Raw genomic sequence first — 9,982 nt, 5'->3', positions numbered from 1 at the left:
AGTTTTATTTGTATATCAGTGTAAATAATTAAATTAAATATGTGAAATTTGCTTAGAACTAGCATGCAATATGACCATAATTAATTCGTCGAAGCTTAATAATGCATAAATTATCTATCACTTATGCATTAATGGTAATTTAAGTCCTGTCTTTGTTTGTAATATGAGTTTTTCTTTAGTAGTGCACAATAAAGAATTTTATTATTATTATTAGTTAATATATTAACCTAAAATGTAAGAAAATTAATCTCTGTTTTTATGATAAATAAAGAAATATTATAGGACATTATTACACAAACTGACTTAGTACTAAAGTTTGAATGGCATGTGTTGTGGGTACTTAGACAACGATATATATATATATATACCCACAACACATGCCATTCATACTTTAGTACTAAGTCAGTTTGTGCAATAATGTATATACATATGTACATAGACCTAATTTATAAGTATTTATAAATACATAGAAAATACCCATGTCTCAGGAACAAATATTCATGCTCATCACACTAATAAATGCCCGTTCCAGGATTTGAACCTGGGACCATCGGCTTCATAGGCAGGGTCGCTGCCAACAAGGCCAGACCCGTTCTCATGATTAACAGACATATAAATACATAAAAAGTTAAAGCATTGATAAAGGGTTGTTGATAACTGGATGCCGAAAAACATGATTTATAGATGCATATTAGCGCGAAATAATCAGTTGATCATCTCATTAGCAAACACATGGAATATAAACTGTAGATAAAGTCATGTTTTTCCAAGGCTGTATGTTTTCAGATGCAGGCAGTGGGCCAAATTTGTTGGAAACGAAGACCTGATACATCTTCCCATAGAAAAGTTACATTTATTCAAACATGTATGTGCACATCATTATGAAAATCAAGCATTTAATAAAATAAAAAAACACGACTTAAAAACTGTATTAAAATAATTCGGGTCCACATTAAGCCCGACCGTCCAATTAAGAACTATCCACTTTATAACATGCAACTTAAATGTGGACTCGATGCTAACCTGATTTCGAGTACAAAATTTGTAGACAGGAGCCTATGTTGTTGTTATGTTAGGAGCTTATGTTGTTTATTTTATCGATATCGATAAGAATCGTAAGCGTGTAGCGTACTACACTATTTAAATCGCTTATGTTGCTACTATGGTTCTTTGACAGTTCTTTGTCGTACATTTTGGTAATGATTTGCGAAACAAACTGATTCCACTCGCTAGTATGGAAGTCCCGTCTCTTAAAACGTAGTGATTATATGCTCTTTGACAATGACATGCAGTTGCGTCGATGTAGATCTATCATAAAAACGTACATGTGACGCATGTGACAATTGTCCAGGATGAAAGAAATATCTTGACAATTAACATAAAGCAATACAATACCACAAAATGTCAACAAGAAAACAGATTTATTATAAAAATACAAATTACATATATACAAAGCTTCATTTTAAAACCAATGGTCGTGGGTTCTAACCCCGGCTCTTAACAATGTGCATCTTGTATCATGTACCGATTGCTTTTCAGTAAAGTAAAATATATTATCATGAGGAAGATGGAGTAGCCCCAATAAGGTATATTTTCCCCTCTGGGTTAGAAGGTCAGATAGTAGTGAGACAGGGAGATATAGTGAAGAATGCGGATAAACAAGCATTTATTGTGTTGTTAGGCTAGTTCTTTTTTCAAAATTTGAAAACGAACGCAACAGCATGCTCAAAACCCCCTGTGAGTCAGAATCTGTTAAATTCAGGCTTAAGACGAAACAGGAGCTGAGCCCGTACACAAATTTGAGATTTTTAGGTAAAAGGTAAAAAATATCGCCGTCGCGCTGACGAGTGTGGCCCCCGTACCTAGCTAGAGACTATCCCTTGTGTGTGTACCAACAAACCAAATTTTAGACAAATATGATACGTCTTCTTCTTCTTTGTCGTTGTACTCTTTGCAGAGCGTCGTGGTCAACTGCTGATATCAGGCGCAGATGTTGCTTGCCGTACGATTTCTCGCCATTTTTCGCGGTTGGGGGCCATTCTGGCAAATGCGTTCAGGGGACCCTTCATGGCAGATTTGATTTGGTCAGTCCATCGCATAGGTGGCCTTTTGCGCGGTCTTTTTCCGTTTGCTCTACCCTGCACCACTAGACGCTCTATGGAGTCGTTGTTCCTCCCCGAGACGTGACCGAAAAAACTGAGTATGCGGGTCTTTACGAGAGTCGAAAGGCGCTGCTTGATACGGAGTTCTTTAAGGATGGAGACATTAGTCCGAAACTCGGTCCAGGATATCCCCAGCATTTTCCTCCAGCACCATATTTCTAGGGCGTCTATCGTCTTCTCCTCTGTCTTTCGGATAGTCCAGGTCTCCGCAGCGTATAAGAATATAGGAAAAACGAGGGCCCGTACAAGCCGAACCTTCGTGGTGTTTGTGACGTTTCGGTGATACGTAGCCTATACGTAAAAACTAGCCAAGACAAATCCTTTATAATTTCAGGATTTTCTACACAGCACAGAACATGGCACCCATATAGATCTCAATTCCGTTGTCGGCGAGTCAACAACGACACATATTCTTAATATTGAACTTAATTGGCTCTCATTTCACATTTATGTTTTAAATTAATTATAGGCATAGACATACCATATCCTATTGTAAGTACAAAGTTTCAGAGCAATCTAGCAAGTCATTTTAAAATGAGAGCGTAACTACATTTGTATGGAGAACCGAATTTGCTGCGGACGCACAATGTAGCATAATCGGATTAGGACCAACCTCGAAATCTCTGTAACAGTCATGAAATTTATTATGTATATAAATTAAAGGCCCCGTTTTCATGCCCAAACCATTTAACATTTGGGGACCTCGAGGAATTCGAACCATCTTGGAAAATGTGTACCATCAACACAACAGTCAACATTAAAACTTATTAAATTCTACACAAAAAAGTCCTCGATATCTTTGCAGAACAATACATCTTGTTATAGAGAATACTTGCTGAATCTAAGTTTAACGCTTATACACTTCCAGGGGACATTCTCTTAAAAGGAAACTCGGAGGAATATGAATTCTATTTTTAACTATACATTTGTACGTGGTCTACCCCAATATTAACATTTTACTCTACTGTGACTAAACCAGAAAGAAGGGTGGTAAGGGTTATGATGATTCAGTACACCCAGTAGCTAGGTATTAGGATACTGGACGGATTTTTTTAAATGACGTATCGTTAGATTCCTCTTGCCATTCACAACCTACTTTTACTTGTTCTATTAAAGAAAAATCAATACAGCCGCCTTGAGAGGACTCCGAATATTAAATCATATGTTTTCTTCTAGCGCCTAAACTATTGAGCGGAGTACAGTAAAACAGACATCAGTAGATCCACAGTTAGTATACAAGTGCTATGCAATACAAAGTTACTAAAATTAACGGAAGAAAAAGGTTTAGGGCTAAATAATACGTCATTTAAAAAATCCGTCCAGTATCCTAAGCTACAGGTGGCCTGAATCCTCAGTACTTATACCCATAACCCTACTTTCTGGTTAAGTTGCAGTCAAGTAAAATATTGATATTGGGGTAGATTATGTACAAATGTATAGTTAAAAGTGGAATTTTTATTCTTCCAAGTTTCCTATTAAGAGAATATCCCATGAAAGGGTATAAGGGCTAAATCTGGGTTTAGCAAGTATTTTTTAAAGCAAGATCATTTTTTTTCTCAAAGATGTCTAAAACTATTTTATGTAGAATTTTATAAGCTTGAATGTTGCCTTACACGATTATTGAATAAAGAACGTAGATTTAGAGTAAAACGCGAATTTCTCCTGGATGGTCCACATTTTCCAAGATGGCTGCGGTTCCTCGAGGTCCCCAAATGTCAAATGGTGTGGGCATGAAAAAGGGGCCTTTAAGGGGCGTATATACATACCAAATTTCATGACTGTTCAGACATTTCGAGTTTGGTCCTAATCCGACTGTGCTAATGCCACTATGTACGTAAACTGTAACTGTACTGCGGACTCAACCTTCACGTTATAATTTTTTAAGTATTAACGTTGACATAGTAACGAAAATAATAAACACGTCAATTGAAGTAAACAATATTATTATATGCAAGAAAATTTTGCAAAATAGGTACATTAATGATTAATATGTAAAACACCATTAATTATTGAATTATAATTATGATTTTGTGTTAAAAAATATGAGACCAATTATACAGCCCGATTACACGGGCTACATATTAAAAATGATTATCATGGAAACAGTAAATATACACAGGTGAACAAAGTTATAGTAAAATAGGTGCATAATTTCAGAGCTTGCCTGGCCCACCTGTACCACCTACCATGACCACGGCCGTCTCCTACTATTATTTTTTTCTAATACCTATGGCCTTACTAGCGAATAGTATTCCATGTTCTTGATCCAGAATTTAAACCCTTAACTACATATTTGTGGCACTTGGGGTTGAATTTGAAACTCTAGGGCACTAGCGTGGCTCTATGAGAGCGCCTTATATAGGCTTCTGGTGACCAGAGGATCAGCATTGTTAACCAGCGCGGAAATGCACCCAGCCTTCTGGGCACCCTACCGAGCGACCAGAATATAGGGCAAATATTTTATGTATACGTTTTTGACTTAAGTGTTTTTATCATGTTTTATATTTAAACTTACAGATGTCGAACTACCAGCAAAGTTTTTGAAGAGGTGTAGTTTTTATATTTCCTGGTACCAAACTGATACAGGAAATTGGAACATCAGTAAATAATCTACACCGAAGACAATGAAATATAGTCACATAATACTTTAATGTTTTATTTTATTAAAGAAATCGGTAAAAAAATGTGTTTACTGAAAAAGATAAATTTTATTTTAATTGTAGTTGAATAACAAAATATGTATTTAATCTCCTTTTAACATAGGAATTCTCTTTGTGTAGGTACATATAAATAATAGGTACTTAGGTCTTGGTAAGTAATATAGACAGTACAGTAGGTCTTATCTTAATAATATGAGATCTCATACATGCGTTCCGATATATCTGATGGCGACTGTACATACAATGGGGTCGCGTATACGAGTACAAAGAGCATTAACATAGTTGTTGATAGACCAAGTGAGCGAGCTACTATGGTACCTATCTTTATATCAATTTTATGCATTATGTAATAGCGCAATACAGAATTTTTTTTGACAAATGTAGTATTATTTTTATAGTAATAAAGGTTATTCATGAACCATCTCGTAATTTAAAAAAAAACGGACTTTATCTCTAAATCATATGCCTTATATTTACAGATGTGTTAGGTTACAACTTGGTTCGTGAATGTGGTTTAGATTTAGAAGCAACTTGAGACTGGGTGCGGAGTAAATTGCATCAATTTTTTTTACAATTTTGAGCGTTTATAGGAGAATATGTGGAGCGAGCATTATTCGACGTGTAGGTGTGGGTTCAACAAAAAGATCGCATGTCAATAGTTCTTTATTGTCGTTAAAATTCAATTAATAATCGCCTTTATCGACCATCAACTGTGTGGTCACTTTTTAATTGATTGACGTTGTCAGGTACAGTTTCACTACTCGCCGCCGCATTGTTCATAGCGCATTACTTATCCTATCGAATACAAGATGTCGCTGATTCCTGTAAACTTATGTTTTAAAAAAAAGACGCTTTACTCTATGCCATATATTGTAGGAAAGGAAGGGTATTCCCTGTCGTACTTCAAAAAATCCAAGATGGTGCCCAAGCCCATGGACAATAAAGTCTAGCAATAAAATCAACACTTGTCAAAATTTGACATTAGCAATCCACAGTCAGGTGACAATCAAATCAAACCGAACCACTTCGAGTTCAGAGCCATTTCAAACTATATAGTAGTAATAAACAAAGTTGATTTTTGTTTGATTATTTTTTCTATGAATGAGTTTTGATTGTTCCAAATGATAATATCCACAGTTGATAGAATCAACACTTGATACAATCAACATGCGATAGAATCAAGTGTTGATTTGATGTGGACGTGAAATTTGACAGTTGTGCATCTCGAATAAGGCCCCAGGTAATTAAAATTAAATTAACATTATAGGAGCAAGCTCACTTTGCGCTTAAAGTTGGATCGAGTATAATTATTAAATATGTCAACCGAGATTAGGTTTTTATTGTAATTATGACAAATTCTACGTAGCGGAGCTCGTACCCCAGCGTTAGTGGCAGCCGTCGAGACCGCGAATAGGCAAAGTGTCCGTGTCCTGTAGGTGGGAGCTCGGAAACTGATAGCCTCCAGGAGCTCCGGGCAGTTATACTGACCGGTACATATATTATATAAGACGGTAGCATCTTGGGCGTGGCGTCTGCTCGCCAACGTCTTTAGCTTATACCTTTCTAGCAGCTTGATATATGACAGATTTGCATGTTCAAGTCTGAAGTGGAGGGCTCTAAGGAAGCGTTTCTGAACTGCTTCTACAGCATCTATGTACACAGCGTAATGCGGGTTCCATATCTCTGATGCATACTCGAGATAAGGTCGCACAAGAGCGTTATAAAGTAATATATATGACGAACTTTTCTTTAGAGGCTTGGCTGATCTAAGAACGAATCCTAACATTTGAAAAGCCTTAGATGTTATTTTGTGTATATGTTGGTCAAATGTTAACTTCTCATCGAATGTCACCCCAAGATCCTTTATTTGTGAAACTCTTTGGACCATTTCCCCTCCTATATTGTAACTCGAGAGTATTATATTTTTATTTTTGGTGAATGTGATATGAACGCATTTATCATACGCCAAGTATAGTTTATTTTCTAAGCAATAATGATGGAACCGATCTAAGTCCTCCTGAATGAGAGTGCAGTCATACTGGTTCTTTACTGTTTTAAATATTTTCAGGTCGTCAGCAAACATAGCAAACTTACAGTTCCTAAAACAATTACCAATGTCATTAACGAATAAGGTGTACAGAAGTGGTCCCAAGATTGATCCTTGAATTACCCCAGATGGTACGTGGGATGCTTGCGATTCATAACCATTGATAACAATTTTTTGGGTGCGGTTCTCTAGGTAGGAAGCAAACCATCGAAGTAGATTGCCTTTGATTCCATTAAAAGCTAGTTTACGCAAAAGTAGTAGGTGATCCACTTTGTCGAAGGCTTTTCGAAAATCCGTATATACCGCATCTACCTGGGTACGTCGATCCATGGAGGAAAATAGATAGTTTGAGTATAATAACAAATTAGTAGATGTGGACTTATTCTTCATAAAGCCGTGCTGTTGTGGTAAAATATTATTTTTGACAAGCGGGTAGATTACATCGTGGATCAGTGACTCAAGTAGTTTCGATATACAGGATTGTATTGATATCGGTCGGTAATTGTTGACCTGGGCTTTGGACCCAGATTTATGGATGGGAGTGACGAGCGACTGCTTCCAATATTCGGGGTAAGTTCCCTCTCGAAGGCACTTATTAAATAATATTTTAAGTGGCGTTATTATTGCTGGTAATGTATATTTATAAAATTGTGGGCTAATTTTATCCGGACCAGGTCCTTTATTAGTGTCCAGATGGCGGAGCTTACGTTTGATATCGACGTCACTTATCAATATATCGGATATAATAGTAGCCGACTGTGAGCATGGTAAATCGTCTAAATCGCGTCTACTGCAGCTGATTTTGGGCTCGAATACGGAGTTGAAGAATTTTGAGAATAGTTCACTTACGTCTTTGGGGGTTTTCGCAGAAACATTGTCAAGGAACATAGTCTGGGGGTAGTTCGACTTTGTTTTTTTCAGCGAGGATATATACGCCCAAAATGATTTTATGTTTGATCTCATTGCGCTCTCGGTATTATCCGTGTACTTGCGAAAGCAGTTTGATATTAGTGACTTGCATCGTGAGCGTAGCAGTGAGTATTCGCTATAATCCCTAAGTGACTTATATGTTTTCCATTTTAGCCATACCTTTTCTTTCCTTTTTAACGTTTTTATAAGAGCATGCGAAAACCATTTAGGGTAGGTTGTGTTTTTTTTTTTGCATAAGGGAACATTGTCATCAATTATTTTATAGATAATATTATAAAATTTTAAAACAGCCTCATTTGTATGCAATGGATTTAGTTCATGTGACCAGTCGATCTTATTTATTTCATTTATAATGTCAGAGTAGTTTGCTTTGTAAAAATTATATTTTGGGGTGTCAATTGATGGCAATGGAGTAAAATTGTCTATATTAATGCTGAATTGGAATGGAGGGTGGTGTCTGTCAATATTACTTAGAATTATATCGGGAGGGGAGAGTTTACAATCTGTATTTGAGAGTAGTAAGTCTAATGTCCTCATATTTTGATTGGTCAGTAGGTTATATTGGTGCAAATCTAGTAGGTTGATTGTATCAAGCAAGTGTTGGCAGGCCTCACTAGGAATAGAGGTGGTTTGAGCGATCAGTTGACCTTGATTCACAGCCCATGTGAGTTCAGGTAAGTTGTAGTCTCCCGCAATACACATTTGGCAGTTGGGGGTTAAGTCCTGTATTTTTTCGATAGATTTAAGGTGGTTAATGTAGGTATCTTTGCTTGACGCCGGCGGGATGTAAACGACGGAGATAACAAGGTTACAGTTAGGAGTATGTAGTACTAGAAACAGGTCCTCAACACCTGTAGATTCCCATTCCGTATAGCGGGTAGCCTGTATTGGTTTTCTGACTCCAATGAGTACCCCGCCCCCATCCTTTTTAAGACTAGTTGAAAGGTCACGGTCCCGACGGTATATTATGTAATCACTACCCAATATCTCGGCATCTTGTATACCGGGTTGAAGCCATGTCTCGGTTAACATTATTATATCGTACGCAGAGTTAAGTACATTAAGGCGAAGATCGACCAGCTTAGATCGTAGTCCACCGCAATTTTGGTAATAAAATGATAAATCACTTTTATTCGACACTACACGAAATATAACACAATATATGTAATGCAAAAAAACAATCCGATAGTAAGTTTTAATCTGTGACATAAGATAATGAATTTTGTGCTTGCTATTGGCATATGTTGAGTAGATATCTTAAAACAAGTGCTGTTTCAAACACTTACTGTAGATAACAGACTCATAAAGCAATAAAATCAAAGGAAGATAAGCTTTACTATAAAGATTAAATCTCCACGAACGTAATACTATTTTTAATGCCTATATTGCCTAGTTTAATATTCACACACCAATGTTTAGACTGAGTGATTGCACAACATACTAATACATGTAGGTATAGACAAGCTAATAGCTTTGCTCACTTTACATATAGGTACCAGATAGGTACCTTTATGTAGGTAGGCAAGGTACCTACAGATTTCTTGGAATATTTTTACTCCACTATGCGTGTTGAATTTGTTATATCGAATTTAGTACTTAATGATTGTTATATCCATTTTTACATGAGACATGAAATTGATTTCCGGTGATAATATAAATTGCGAATATTTTTATTACACTTTAAAATCACTTGCCATTTTAAATATCTACTTGCCTTGAATTCAGTATATGTATTTTATAAGAGAAGATGTACTTAACTAAAACGTACTTTTTACATTGACATATATCTAAGGACGGGCCTTGCGGGCAATAAGAATGGGGCCAGTACAGCGGTGTCACACACACGAATTCAAGCCAATCGTGCAGTTTATCGCCACAACGCGATTGGTTGATGAGTTCGCATCACGCGCGCCATTGGTCGCAACTAGTTGTATTAGACTGCTCGATTGGCTCGAATTCGTGACACCACTGAACTGGCACCATTGTAAGTGCCTTTAAGATCCTTAGATATATGTCAATGACTTTTTAATATTTTACAGTCACGTAAAATGATATTGTTAAGAACGCTTATCACAACTTCACTACTGCTTTCAGTATTTTATGTTACATCTTTTAAATTTATCTTGAAATAAATCCGAGTCATTTAATTCAAGGTAAGTTACCTAATTATAGATAGTGTCAAT

The sequence above is a fragment of the Cydia pomonella genome, chromosome 2, assembly GCF_033807575.1.
Source record: "Cydia pomonella isolate Wapato2018A chromosome 2, ilCydPomo1, whole genome shotgun sequence".
In the NCBI taxonomy this organism is placed as follows: Eukaryota; Metazoa; Arthropoda; class Insecta; order Lepidoptera; family Tortricidae; genus Cydia; species Cydia pomonella.
Note: the sequence above shows the minus strand (reverse complement) of the source record.